The sequence below is a fragment of the Lepus europaeus genome, chromosome 19 (genome assembly GCF_033115175.1).
Source record: "Lepus europaeus isolate LE1 chromosome 19, mLepTim1.pri, whole genome shotgun sequence".
In the NCBI taxonomy this organism is placed as follows: Eukaryota; Metazoa; Chordata; class Mammalia; order Lagomorpha; family Leporidae; genus Lepus; species Lepus europaeus.
The window spans coordinates 69,363,452-69,377,587 of NC_084845.1; the positions used below are offsets into that span (position 1 = coordinate 69,363,452).

General features: G+C 58.8%; 1 protein-coding gene across 1 annotated transcript in view; it reads left to right on the top strand.

The window, feature by feature from the left end:
• The first annotated feature begins 7,774 nt into the window (after window positions 1-7,774).
• The window catches only part of KIAA0513 (KIAA0513 ortholog), a 63,130-nt gene continuing 56,768 nt past the window's right edge, over window positions 7,775-14,136 (top strand). The window contains exon 1 of the mRNA XM_062176928.1: window positions 7,775-7,858. The gene's annotated coding sequence lies outside the window, so the exon portion shown is untranslated. The remainder of the gene's footprint in view (window positions 7,859-14,136) is intronic.

Consider the following 14,136-nt stretch of genomic DNA (forward strand, 5'->3'; position numbering starts at 1 on the left):
GACGGGGAGTCTGAGGACCGGCAGCTCGCTGAGGAAAGGCCGGTCTTAGTCAGGAGCCCGCCTCGGGGGGCCGGGGGTCCTTCCGAGTCGTGGTCTGCAGGGAAGGGTTGGGGGCTACGGGCTGCGGCGAGGGCCAAGCGGCGCCGGCCGCGAGTGCTCTGGGCGCGGGGCGGGCCGCCCCCAAACCAGCTGGAGGGGCGGCTCTGGGACCCCAGCGCTGGGTCCGCGAGCCAGGGACGCGGGCAAGGTGGAGGAAGCAGGTGTTCACCGCAGAGCGGGAGCCGGGAGCGGGCGGAGGTGCGGAGGGGCCCACTGCTGGTGGCACGCGGGGGCCCTGTGCCGGGCGGGGTCACTTGTTAGCTTTTTACTATTGTTTTTCTTAACTTTTTTTTATTTGAAAGGCTGTTACAGAAAGAGATCTCCCATCCACCGGTTCACTCCCCCAAACGGCCGCAGAAGCCCGGGACTGGGCGAGGGCGAAGCCAGGAACTTCATGGTGGGGGAGGGGGTCTCCCACGGGGGTGCAGGGGCCCGAGCACGTGGGCCATCCTCCGCTGCCTTCCCAGGCCACAGCAGGGAGCTGGATCAGAAGTGGGGCGCCCACACGGGATGCAGGCCCTGCAGGCAGCGGCTTAACCTGCCACACCTGTGCCCCGGGCCCTGGAGGTTACTGCTTGCTGGGGCCTGGGGTTGCAGCTTGTGTCCGGGGACCCTGCAGGGCCGGCTACACCACCGCCTGCCTTGGCGAGCCACTGAGTCAAAGCAGGGTCAGGAGACAAAGCTGCGACTGGACCCGTGGTATCGGGTCTCTGGGCACGGCACAGGCTGGAGGCTGGGTTTCAGGGGGGGACTTGTGCAGTGAGGGAAGAGGAGCTCCGTGCAGGACTGCCTGGACCCCCCGGGGCCCCTGGAGCCTTAGGAGGATCCCTTAAGGTTTTTGAAGATATTTTATTTCTTTGGGTTCATATTATTGTCAGAGATAAGCAAGGTCTGTTGTTACAGATGGACAGATCTGAAAGGCGGAGTCGCAGAGAGTCTTCGTCTGCAGGTGCACTCCCCAGGTGGCCACAGTGGCTGACGCCAGGATCCTGGAACGCCAGCTGAGTCTTCCATGTGGGTGCAGGGGCCCAAGCACTCTGGCTGTGATCTGCTGCCCTCCCCTGCACATTAGCAGGGAGCTGGATTGGAAGTGGAGCAGCCGGGACTCGAACCAGTGCCCACACAGGATCTCAGTGCCACAGGAGGTTGCTTAACCTGCTGTGCTACAACATTGGCCCTTAAGCCTCTACCTTTTATCTTTTATTTTTTAAAATGTATTTATGTATTTATCTGGAAGGTAGAGTGATAGAGAGATTTTCAACCCACTGGTTCGTTCCCCAAATGGCCGTAACAGCAAGGTCTGGGCCAGGCCAAAGCCAGGAACAGGAACTCTATTCAGGCCTCCCACATGGGTGGCAGGGGCCCAAGCACTTGCACCGTCCTCCACTGGTTTCCCAGGTACATTAGCAGGGAGCTGGATCAGAAGTGGAGCAGCCAGACTCGAACCAGCACCCATATGGGATGCCGGCACTGCAGACGGGCTTAACCCACTGCACCACAGTGCTGGCCCCACAGACGTGCTCTCTAAGGTTTCTTGCTGTGCTAAGACTGTGGTCCAACACGTAGGGTTTTGCTTCGCCCTGACTTCAGGGAAGGCTGGGAGCAGAAAACCTCACCTTGGGTGCCTTTTCAGAGATGGAGAACGCCCCGTCTCCAGGCTGAGTCTTGTGTATCCCTCAGGGGGCACTGGGGCTCAGGAGCTGGTCCCCAGCTGAGCAGCATCCCAGGAGACACCCTTGGAGCGTGAGTGGACGCTGCCTTCACATTCATGGAAGGGTGCTTCGCTTCATTCCGAGAGGGCTGGATGCACACTCGAAGTACAAGGCGATACCTCTACCAGCAAAGACGACGGGTTGCTGATTCCCCGTGTTGGAAAGGAAGACCAAATTGGTGCAGTTAAAATTCAGTCAGCTCTTTGCAAAGCATGATGGCGGCACAATAACAAAATGTAAGTGCCATCCTCGGGCCCAGCAGCTCTGCCCTGGGGAATCGGTCCTGCAGGTAGACTCACCGTGAGCACCGAGCTGTTTGCATCTGGCAGTGACCAGCAGCATGTTTGTCGGGGCCAAAGCCGGGCGTCAGCCCAGTCAGCACCCTGGAGAGAGAATTATGCCTAGGCACACAGCATGGTGCTCTGCACTTGGAAAGGGACGAGGCAGACTTTTATGACTCAATTGCATTGGTCCTGGGTATAAGTCTATTATAAAACTGCTGTTGGGGAGAAGGGGTGAGTTGAGGGATTAAGTACATTTATGAGTACATGGACTATCCCTGGAAAAACACAGAAGAATCGGGTCTATGGATTTTTTTTCCACCATAAGGATGTGTTTTTGTGTTTTTTTTATAAAAACATTGATTTTATTTATTTGAAAGGCAGAGTTGCAGAGAGAGGGAAAGACAGATCTTCCACCTGCTGGTTCAGTCCCCAAATGGCCACAATGGCCAAGGCTGGGCCAGGCTGAACCACGAACCAGGAGCTTCATCAGGGTCTCCTGTTTGGTGCAGTGGCCCAAGCGCTTGGGCTCTCCTCCACTGCTTTCCCAGGCTCCTTAACAGGGAGCTGGATTAGAAGTGGAGTAGCTGGGACTTGAACTGGCACTCATGTGGGATGCTGGCATCACAGGCTGTGGCTTAAGCTGCTACACCACGATGCCGGCCCCGGATGTGTTCATTTTAAAAATAAAAATTGTGATTTAAAATAGGTTAGTAGAGCACTTGGCGAAACACTAAAACAGGTATTTCAAAGGAGAGAATATCCAAATATGAGAAAGCGCTCATTTTCATTAGTCATCAGGGAAACAAACTTAAACCCACACTCACTAGAAGGGCTATGAAAAAACACCAGGTGTTGGCAGGCGTGGGAAACAACTAGAACTCCCACACATGGTGGTGGATGTACCTGTTCATCTGCCACGCACGGCGGTGGGTGTACCTGTTCGGACACCTGCCTTGCACGACTGACCAGCGACCTGCTGCAACTGAACGTACGGGGCCCGTGTGGGGGTCAGTGGGTTAAGCTGCTGCTTGCTACGCCCACATCCCATAGTGGAGAGTTCGCTTGAGTTCTGGCTGCTCTGCTTCCAATCCAGCTTCCTGCTAATGCATCTGCGACGGCAGAGGATGATGGCCCAAGGACCTGGGCCTAACCACCCATGTGAGACCCAGATGGGATTCCTAGTTGCTGGCTTCAGCCTGATGCAGCCCTGGCTTGTGGGCTTTGGGAAGTGAGCGATGGGTGGGAGATCTCTCTCTCTGTCACTCTTCCTTTCAGGTAAGTAAACAAAGCTTTAAAACAAAGACTGGGTGGCCCAGGTCCTTGGGCCCCTGCACCCGTGTGGGAGACCAGGAAGAAGCTCCTGGCTTCGGATCGGCACAGCTCCGGCCATTGCGGCCAATTCGGGGGTGAACCATCGGATGGAAGACCTCTCTCTCTCTCTCTCTCTGTAACTCTGACTTTCAAATAAATAAATAAATCTTAAAAAACAAAACAAAACAAAGACTGAACCTAGGTTCACCAGAAGTCTTGCGCTAGGTGTCCATGCAGTACTATCCACAGCAGCCCAAACTTGGACCGACCTACAGCGTCCATCAGGGGGACAATGGATTCACAAACTATGGTGCCCGTGTACAGTGAAATACTGTGCAGCCATGGGAATGAGCGTGTCGATGGCGCTCAACAGGGGTCAGCCTACTGAGTACCAGAAGCAGCGTCCAGCAGAGCGCGAACAGCATGACTCTGTTAAGTAAAGCGGTGGGACAGGCGTGTGGCCTAGTGGGTAAGGTGCCGGCATCCCAGAGTGGACTCCCTGGTTCAGCACCCGTTCCTGACTCCGGCTTCCTGCTCACGCACACCCTGGCAGGCAGCAGTGGTGGCCCGAGGAGGGGACCCTGACGCTCACATGGAGGACCTGGATCGGGTTTCCAGCTCCCAGCGTCAGCCTGGCCCAGCCCACGCTGTGCTGGGCATTGGAACCAGGAAATGACAGTTCTCTGTCTCTCGGCCTCTCAAAAATCAGTTTTTAAAATTTAAGTAAAAATGCAGACAGGCAGAAGTGGTCTTCCGCACAGGAAGACGGCAGGGCAGTGGCTCCTGTGGAAGGAAGGAGCGTGCAGGCGTGGGTGCCAGTGACACTGCAGCTGGCGGCCTGGGCGCTGACGCGATGGCGTCTGCTGGATCCACATTCCCAGCTCTGCACACGCAGGTTGTACCCACTGAGGGCAGTGAGGGGGAGGGAGCGGCTCTCAGGGCAGTGAGGGGCGGTGAGGGGGAGGGAGCGGCTCTCAGGGCAGTGAGGGGCAGTGGAGGGGGGGGAGCGGCTCTCAGGGCAGTGAGGGGCGGTGCAGGGGGAGGGAGCGGCTCTCAGGGCGGTGAGGGGCAGTGGAGGGGGGGAGCGGCTCTCAGGGCGGTGAGGGGCGGTGCAGGGGGAGGGAGCGGCTCTCAGGGCAGTGAGGGGCAGTGGAGGGGAGGGAGCGGCTCTCAGGCAGTGGAGGGGAGGGAGCGGCTCTCAGGGCAGTGAGGGGCGGTGCAGGGGGAGGGAGCGGCTCTCAGGGCGGTGAGGGGCGGTGCAGGGGGAGGGAGCGGCTCTCAGGCAGTGAGGGGCAGTGGAGGGGGGGGAGCGGCTCTCAGGGCGGTGAGGGGCGGTGCATGGGGAGGGAGCGGCTCTGAGGCTGTAGGGATTTGTTCCTGGAGCCTAGGTAGTTTCTCATTGCTCTGAATTCACAGCCAGCCTGGGAGAGCAGAAGACGGAAGCTCCACACCCCACCATTTGGACGAGGCCCAGGCCGTGTAGACCTAAGGGGCGTGGTGGGGCTGCCTGTTCCCTGGGCTGCCTCGCCTCCACTGTGGGGCGAGCCGGCTGTGGCCCAGGCTCCCGCCTAGGGGAGAGGGCGAGGACACGCTGGGTGCCAGGCTTGGGGCTCAGTGCTCTTTTTTTTTTTTTTAAAGATTTATTTTATTTATTTGAAAGAAATAGAGAGGTAGAGACAGAGAGAGAGGTCTTCCATCTGCTGATTCACTCCCCAGATGGCCGCAACGGCCAGAGCTGTGCCGATCCGAAGCCAGGAGTCTCCTCCGGGTCTCCCATGTGGGTGCAGGGGCCCAAGGACTTGGGCCATCTTCTACTACTTTCCCAAGCCGCAGCAGAGAGCTGAATCGGAAGAGGAGCAGCCAGGACTTGAACTGGTGCCCATATGGGTTCCTGGCGCTTCAGGCCAGGGCGCTAACCCGCTGCGCCACAGCGCCGGCCTCTCAGTACTCTGTGTACCACATTGTCACTCTCGTGCCCCTTGGACCTTCACTCAGCGGTGCCTCCCCACTCTCCCACCCTCTGTAAGGTTTCTGCCTCCCTCTCTGCCTCCCATTCCTGGAGCATTTGCCTGCCCTGCCCCTGCCCCTGCCCCCGCCCCCGCCCTCCCCCTGCCCCTGCCCCCGCCCCTCGTCCCCTGTCTTCCACTCACTCATCCCAGGTCTTGCTCCTCCCCAGAATGCGAGGAACCAAAAACAGGCCTGGGTGGTGCTGGTCTAGGTAACTGCTGTCTCCACACTGGCTAAGCACACAAGGCCTCGCTATGGGCAGTCCCTTTACAGACTGACCGGCCCAGACAGGTTGGGCATTGTGGTCTCGAAGCCAGGAGGTGAGGGGCAGGGTTGCAGACCCAGGGCCGCCTTGCTCCTCTCTCAGAGCTGTGCGGGCTCAGAGGCTCACGTCAGCCCCGCACCTCAGTGGAACTGGTGTTACCCCTTTGCACAGTGAGGAAACCGGGCCTCAAGAGTTGAGCTGCTGCCCAAGTGCCGGGGGGAAGCGGAGCTGGCCGCCCTGCCACAACTGGACGGCACTGCACAACAAGCCAGCCTCGTCGAGGGCGTGGTCCCCCTGAAGTAGGAGCCATGATTCTGTGACCCCTCTGACACTTGTACACAGGGTACCACCAGCCAGTCCTTCTCCACCCTCCTCACTCAAATCCTTATTCATTCGACAAGTACCTGATGAGAACCAACTCCGCCTGGCACCACGCCAGGTGCTGCAGACACGAGTGAGCGAACCCAGGCACAGTCCCAGTGCGGCACGGAGCTGAACGTCTGAACACACAGTGACAAACCAGTGTGTTCCCATGACGGGAGAGGCCGTCACGTGCTGAGCTGGTATCCCCGGGTCACATGCCAGGCTCCCTCGAGGATGCAGTGTGTAAGGAATGTGGGTATTTGTTCCACAGAGGGGTGTCGGGAGGTGGAAGGAGCAGGCTCCAGGCAGGCGGGCTGGCGGGGAGGCATAAGGCTAGAGGAACATGGTTTGTTTGAGATCCCGGGAGGGCCAGTGTGTGCAGGGCAAGTGGGAATTACCCGAGCTCAGGTTGGAGAGCCGGGAAGGGGCCGGGTCACACAGGGCCCCAGTGACCAGGGGAAGGGTGGTGGTGTCAAGGAGGGACAGGGGGAGCCTGGAAAGATCTGATCGCATTTCAGGTTTGTAGGGGTCACTGCCCCTGCCTTGCGGAGAGGATGAGAACAGCAGGATGAGAAGAGTCCTAGATGGAGCAGTGGCGTGTGAAATCTCAGCCTCTCTGGGGTCAGCGTCGTGGCCAGCAGTTTGAACATCTCCTGTGACGCTGGCATCCCCTGTGGGCGCTGGCTTGAATCCTGGCTGCTCCACTTCCAATCCAGCTCCCTGCTGATGCACCTGGGAAAGCAGTGGAAGGCGGCCCGAGTGCTTGGACCCCTGACTCCCACGTGGGAGACCGAGATGGAGTTCCAGGCTCCTGGTTTCAGCCTGGTCCAGTCCTGGCTACTGCAGCCATTTAGGGAGTGAACCAGCAGATGGAAGTGCTCGCTCTCTCTCTCTCTCTCCCCTTACGCTCTCTCTGAAACTCTGCCTTTCAAATAAATAAATGAAATAAAGAGAAGAAAACCCTCAACATTTTGCAAGTACCATAGCATTATCTGTAAGGATGCTAAACAGCTGGGTGATTGTTCATTGGGATATAGGACATTTATTTTTTCTTCTTTTCAAAGATTTTATTTATTTGAGAGGCAGAGTTATAAACAGCGAGAGAGAGAGAGACAGAGAGAAAGGTCTTCCATCTGTTGGTTCACTCTCCAATGGCCACAATGGCTGGAACTGCACCAATCCGGAGCCAGGAGCCAGGAGCTGCACCGCAACCCCGCGTGGGACACCCTCACCCCTGGCGCGAGCGCAGGTTCGGTCCCGGAGGCTCCACTTCCGATCCGGCTCCCTGCCGACGCGCCTGGGAAAGCAGCGGGAGAAGGCCCAAGGGCTCGGGGCCCTGGCACCGCGCGGGAGCGGACGCAGCTCCGGGCTGCAGCCTGGCCTCGCGCGGACGGCGGGACACCGCGCACAGACGGCATCCTCGCCGCCCAGGACCAGGGAGCAACCCGAATCCCACCGAGCCTCCTGGGTCCCGGCCGCAGAACCCCCGAGGAACCCACCCGTCCGCGCGTAGAGGCCGGCCGCGCCGCGCTCTGCCCAGACCCGGAGCGCCCCGCGCGTTCCCACCCCGCCAGCCTCTCGCCGCGCAGGCGCCGCCCTGTCACGTGACGCCGCCGGCCCGCCCTCTCCGCGGGAGGCCGGGGCCGGGCCTACGCCTGCGCAGTCGGGGCGGGGCGGGGCGTCCCGCTGACTGACGGCTCGCGCCGCGGCGCCTCGGAAGGACCCGTCCGCTCGCGAGCGGCGCAGTCGCCGCAGCCGCCGAGCCCCGCGGCGCCCGCTCCGTGCTCCGTCCGCCCGCCGGCCGGCAGCCCGCCGCGGTGAGCGGGGTCCCGGGCGGCCCGGGGGAGGTGGACTCGGGACGGACGGCGGGGACGCGGGGCAGGGTCCTCGGGCGGCGCGGGGGTCAGCAAGGGTGACAGATGGGAGCGCCGCGAGGTGACAAATGGGGCTCTCTGTGGGGGGACAGGGTTCCCTGGGGGTGACAGACGGGGTTCCCTGGGGTGACAGTGGTCTCTGTGGGGGTGACAGGGTTCTCCGTGGGGAGGAAGATGGGGTTCCCTGGGGGTGACAGACGGGGTTCCCTGGGGTGACAGTGGTCTCTGTGGGGTTACAGCTGTGGGCTCTCCGTGGGGGGACAGGGTTCTCTGGGGGTGACAGACAGGGTTCCATGGGGTGACAGTGGTCTCTGTGGGTGACAGATGGGGGTGACAGGGTTCTCTGGGGGTGACAGACGGGGTTCCCTGGGGTGACAGTGGTCTCTGTGGGTGACAGATGGGGGTGACAGTGGTCTCTGTGAGGTGACAGCTGTGGGCTCTCCGTGAGGTGACAGGGTTCTCCATGGTGGTGACAAATGGGGTTCCTGGGAGTGACAGGGTTCTCTGTGGGTGACAGATGGGGGTGACAGTGTTCTATGTTAAGTGACAGCTGTGGGTTCTCCATGGGGGTGAAAGACCAGGTTCCATGGGGTGACAGTCGTCTCCGTGGAGTGACAGATGGGGTTCCCTGGGGTGACAGTGGTCTCTGTGTGGTGACAGACAGGGTTCCCTGGGGTGACAGTGGTCTCTGTGTGGTGACAGACGGGGTTCCATGGGGTGACAGTGGTCTCTGTGGGGTGACAGATGGGGTTCCCTGTGGGTGACAGCTGTGGATTCTCTATGGGGTGACAGACGGGGTTCCATGGGGTGACAGGATTCTCCGTGGAGTGACAGATGGGGTTCTCTGGGGGTGACAGGATTCTCCGTGGAGTGACAGATGGGGGTTCCATGGGGGTGACAGGATTTTCCATGGAGTGACAGATGGGGTTCTCTGGGAGTGACAGGGTTCTCTGTGGGGTGACAGGGTTCTGTGTTAAGTGACAGCTGTGGGTTCTCCGTGGGGTGGCAGATGGGGTTCCCTGGGGGTGACAGGGTTCTCTGTGGGGTGACATATGTAGGTTCTCCATGGGGGTGACAGGTGTGGGTTCTCTGTGCGGTGATGAATGTGGGTTCTCTGGGGATGACAGTGTTCTGTTAGGTGACAGCCATGGGTTCTCTGTGTGGTGACAGACGGGGTTCCCTGGGGGTGAGGGTTCTCTGTGTGTGACAGATGGGATTCCCTGGGGGTGACAGGGTTCTCTGTGGGTGACAGCTGATGGGGTTCCCTGGAGGTGACAGCTGTGGGTTCTCTGTGCAGTGATAAACAAGGTTCTCCCTGGGGGTGACAGTGGTCTCTGTGGGGTGACAGCTGTGGGTTCTCCATGGGTGACAGATGGGGTTCCCTGGGGGTGACAGGATTCTCCGTGGAGTGACAGATGGGGTTCCATGGGGGTGACAGTGGTCTCTGTGGGGTGACAGATGGGGTTCCATAGGGTGACAGTGGTCTCTGTGGGTGACAGGGTTCTCCATGAGGGTGACAGGGTTCTCTGTGGTGACAGATGGGGTTCCATGGGGGTGACAGGATTCTCCGTGGAGTGACAGATGGGGTTCCATGGGGGTGACAGGATTCTCCGTGGAGTGACAGATGGGGTTCCATGGGGTGACAGCGTTCTCTGTGGGGTGACCAGGTTCTCCATGGGGTGACAGCTTGTCAAGGGGTGAGGGCATAGGGAAGGGGCACGGGGGTCCCCAGCACAGCACAGGGGCTGGTGTCCGGCGGAGGTGTCCCCGGGCCGATGAGGCCATGGGTGGCTTTCCCGTCTCCTGGCAGGGCGCGCTGGGAGGGGTGTCAGGTCCTGGCTGTGTTGCTGTGGAGTTGGCTGCCTGGCTGCTGTGGGGCTGGCGTGGTGGAGGTGAGGGCCGGGACTCAGCCGTCAGCCCCGCCTGTCCTCGGCGGGCTGCCTGCTGCTCACGATGGGCACAGAGGAAGTCCGCAGAGGGGACAGCAAGGGACATGCGGTCTGGGAAGCTCAGGTCAGGACAGCTAGGTCCGGCTGGATTGAGCCAGTTTCCGGGATCTTTGAAAGTCTGCCTGGAGCCAGTGCACGTCCCTGCTCCTGCTGGGACCGTGCTCCTCCGGGAGGCAGCTTGCGGATTTGGGGAGAGGGGCACAGGAGGAGGACCTTGCAGGGGGCGCTGGCCCGCTCCCCTTCCTGCCTCGTTAGGGGCCAGCGCGGGTGCCAGCTCGCGGGATGAGCAGGACCTCGGCTCGGAGCTGTCCCCGTGGGGAGGCAGCCTGACAGCTGTCAGGGCCGCTGCCTGGGCCAGGCTACACTCCAGGCCGTGTGACCCGATTGGAGGCGACCCCTTCCCTAAACACCAAAGGCAGGGCAGCCAAGACACTCGAGGTCCTGTTGAGCGGAGGGCAAAGAGGGGTTGGGTTGTGTGAGGAAGGGAGAGCCGCTTCCCGTCTGCGCGTTTCTCCTGGGGAGCGTCCGCCCGCACCGCGCAGGGTCTCCCTTGGCTGGTGCTGGTTTCAATTTCCACTTGGCTCAGGAGCAGGGCTGCTGTCTGAAGCACAGGCGGTAGGCTGCTGAGGTCTGATCACCACGGCAAAGCACGCTCGAGGTTTTCCCTGGGGAGGGGATGCACCGGCACAGGGACCCCCGGGCGAGGGGCAGGTTCCCCCAGCTCGTGTTTTCATGGATGGTGTGCGGCAGGCAGTGTGAAGATTGGTTCCTTTGGGAACGTCAGGACGGGAGTGTGAGGCGCTCCCGGGTGGTGTGAGTAACTCGCGGGCCATCAGTCGTTTGCTGCAGGATTCCAGAAAGTGGGGAAAGCCGCAGCTGCTCCGTGCGGCTCTCTATGCCAGCAGCTTCGCTTGTCAGGGAAATCGCGGCGTGGCGACCCCCAGGGGCGGTGAGGGGCTTCTTTTTGGAAAATCTCTACGGAAAGGCTTAGGGTGGGGGACGCCGCTCTCTCTTTCCTTCTCCCCCTTTCTTCCTTTCTCTCTCTCCTGCCTCATTTCTCAAAACAAAATTAATCAGGTTAAAAGCAACATCAAAAGCAGCCTGGAGAGACTAAAAATAAGAGTGGGGGGGGGGGGGCTGGTGTTGCGGTGGAAAGCTCGTGTGGCTCCTGTCAGCTCGGCAGGCGGCAGAGGCTCCAGGGCTGCGGCTCCCACGGGGAAACCCGGGGGGGGGGGGGGAGCTCCTGGCTCCCAGCTCCAGCCTGGCCCAGTCCTGGCTCTTTCAGCCATTTGGGGAGTGAACCAGTGGATGAAAGACATCCCACCCCTCTCTCTCCCCCTCTCTCTCTCGCCCTCCCTCCCTGTCTTTCACTCTGCCTTACAAACAAACAAATCATGTATCATAAAAACAGCAAAGGCATGAAAAGCCAACCAGGCACAGGAGCCATACACAGGGGAGTAAAAGTCCTCTTCCCAATAATGACCCCTCCAATTCGTGTGACAGAGTTCCTCCACATACACTCTCTTAATTCACCTTCACCATAAACGTGGGTGTGATATACGGTGCCATTCCCACTTCACAGATGGGGAAGTTGAGGCCGGGACAGCTCAGCTGTGAGGGTGAAGGATTCAACTCAGCTGCCTGACAGTGGGGGCGAGCCCATCCCTGCTCGCAGAGCACAATGTGCGAGGGGCCTGGGCGGGCCGTGTGTCCTGCGGAGGGTCCTGAGGCTCTGCCGGCAGTGTCCTTCTCCCCACGGACTGCAGCCTAAGCTCCAGGTAGCCTGTGTCGACTCAGATTTGTCTGCGGAGCCCAGGAGGAAGTGTGGTTGCACAGTGCCTCTGGTTCGGGGCTTGGTGTTTGCACATAGCCTCGCGTGCTCAGCTGTGTGGTGCAAGAGTGCAAGGCTGGGGAACTTGCTCTCATAGTTTTCCGTGTCCTCCACCCCAACGAGAACTGTTGTGAAACCTAAGGAGGTGACCCAGTAAGGTTGTTTATTTTAATCAGTATTTCATGTGTGACATTGTTTGGGTTATGATGACACTTTTTTTTTTTGCAACAGGGCACAGCTGTTCTCGTTAGGGAAGAACAAGCTTTAGTCCTGTTTTCTAGATCTGGGCATCACCGAAAGGATTCAGGACGAGGTTGCCTGATACATGTATGTTTCGGCAGGTCCATGCTACAAAGGCAGTCTTGGCACATAATGAGAGAAGTGTAGATCTGGAATTAAAAAGGTGATGAGGGGCGGCGCTGTGATGTAGCAGGTAAAGCTGCTGCCTGCAGTGCCAGCATCCCATATGGGCACCAATTCAAGTCCCGGCTGCTCCACTTCCAATCCAGCTCCCTGCTGTGGACGGGAAAGCAGTGGAAAATGGCCCAAGTCCTTGGGCCCCTGCACCCGCGTGGGAGACCTGGAGGAAACTCCTGGCTCCAGGCTTTGGATCTGCACAGCTCTGGCCATTGCGGCCATCTGTGGAGTGAACCAGCAAATGGAAGATCTCTCTCTGCCTCTACCTCTCTGTTACTCTGTCTTTCAAATAAACAAATAAATAAATATTTTTTTTTAAAAAAGAATTCACTTAAAAAAAAAGGTGATCGTTCCAGTCTGCTCCCTGCTTAGAATATTGTGTTCTTTTCCAGATGTCACATTCAATGAAGGAGGTAGAAAAAAATCCAGTGTGTGCATTGGAAGCTGCTCCAGTGGTGAATGAATGTAGAGTCGTAGGAGCCAGGATTCTAGAAAACTCAGGGCTGTCATTGATGAAATGTATTCCGAAGAGGCCCAAGATCCCAAGAACCAAAGGACAGAGATTACAGTTAGAAAGCCTTTAGCGTGAAGAACTTGGTTGTACTACAGCAATCTTTTCAGAACCGTGGGTCAGGCTGTGTCTTCCCCCAGCAGCTTCTCGTCAGTCCTGGGGTCAGTTCAGACTTCTTACCTTGGCCTCTGGGCCTGCTGCGCTGGCCGTGCGGGAGCCGACCGACCTCCCCGTTCCTCTCGCTCCGTCAGTCTCTGTGCCTTGTGCTGCCTAGGTCGCCCTGCCTCAGTGCCTTTGCCCTGCCCACTCCTCTTGCTAGATTTTCCCACGGCCAGCTCCCTATCACACCCCGCGTGAGACCGTCCTTAACTTTCCTTTTCCTCTGATCCCCAGCCTACTCGCTCTGTGATATTATTGTTTTATTTGCTTTACAGCAATATCGGAAATGATCTTGTTTATTTGAGAATAGTTTTTAAAAAATATTTATTTGAAAGGCAGAGTGACAGAGAGGGAAGGAGAGAGAGAGAAAGAGATCTTCCATCTGCTGGTTCACTCCCCAAATGACAGAGCTAGGCCAACGCCAGGAGCCAGGAACTCCATCTGGGTCTCCCATGTGGCTGGCAAGGGGCCAGGTGCTTAGCGCATCCCCTGCTGCCTTCCCAGGCACACTAGCAGGAAGCTGGATTGGAAGCAGAGGACCTGGCACACTAGCCAGCACTCTGACACGGTATATGGGCGTTGGAAGTGGCGGCGTAACCCACTGCGCCACAGCGCTGGCCCTGAGAAGGCTTCTTGCCATCTGATCCCCTTTGCCACTCTATCAGCAGTGTCCAGAAAAGTGCCTGGCGTACAGCGGGGGCTCAGTCATCAGTCGCTGAATGCAGGACCCATAAGGCAGCCAGGTCTCGGTAGACGCTCAGTTGTGGTTTTGTTTTGTCTTAGCCAGACAGAGGCTGACTTACTGACCTCTGGGCCAGAGAATCCAAGCCTTAGATAGAAAAATGGGTTACCTCCAGCTTCCGTTACTAGGGCTGCTGTGACCAGGTACCACAAACGGTGTCGTGAAGCACCAGGAAGTTTCCTCCCTCAGTTCTGCAGAGCTGAAGTCCAGCTCAAGGTGCTGCAGGGCTGTTTGCGTCTGGGGATGCCAGAGAGACCCTGCGCCTCCCCTGGCTGCTGCTGGTGCTGGCGGTCCTTGCCGACGCATCCGTCCAGCCCTGCTTTCAGTCCTCCCTTCTCCTGCCCTTGCAAACCCCCTTCGGGGTGACCTGGCAGGCTGCACGTTCCCGCGTGCTAAGAGCTGACGGTGGTACCCCTGCCAGCGGGTTTATGTTGGGAAGGAGAGTGTCTCAAAGAGATGACGCGGAGATGGGAAAACCCGAGGGGAGGGGAGGCGGAGTGCGTTTATTGGTGGAGAGGTTTCCAGAGCTCTGCTGCTTGAATTTCACTGGCGTGGTCAGTCTGACCAGGGAGGTGCGGAGGACACACAGGGAAAAGGCAGGGCGACAGTTTC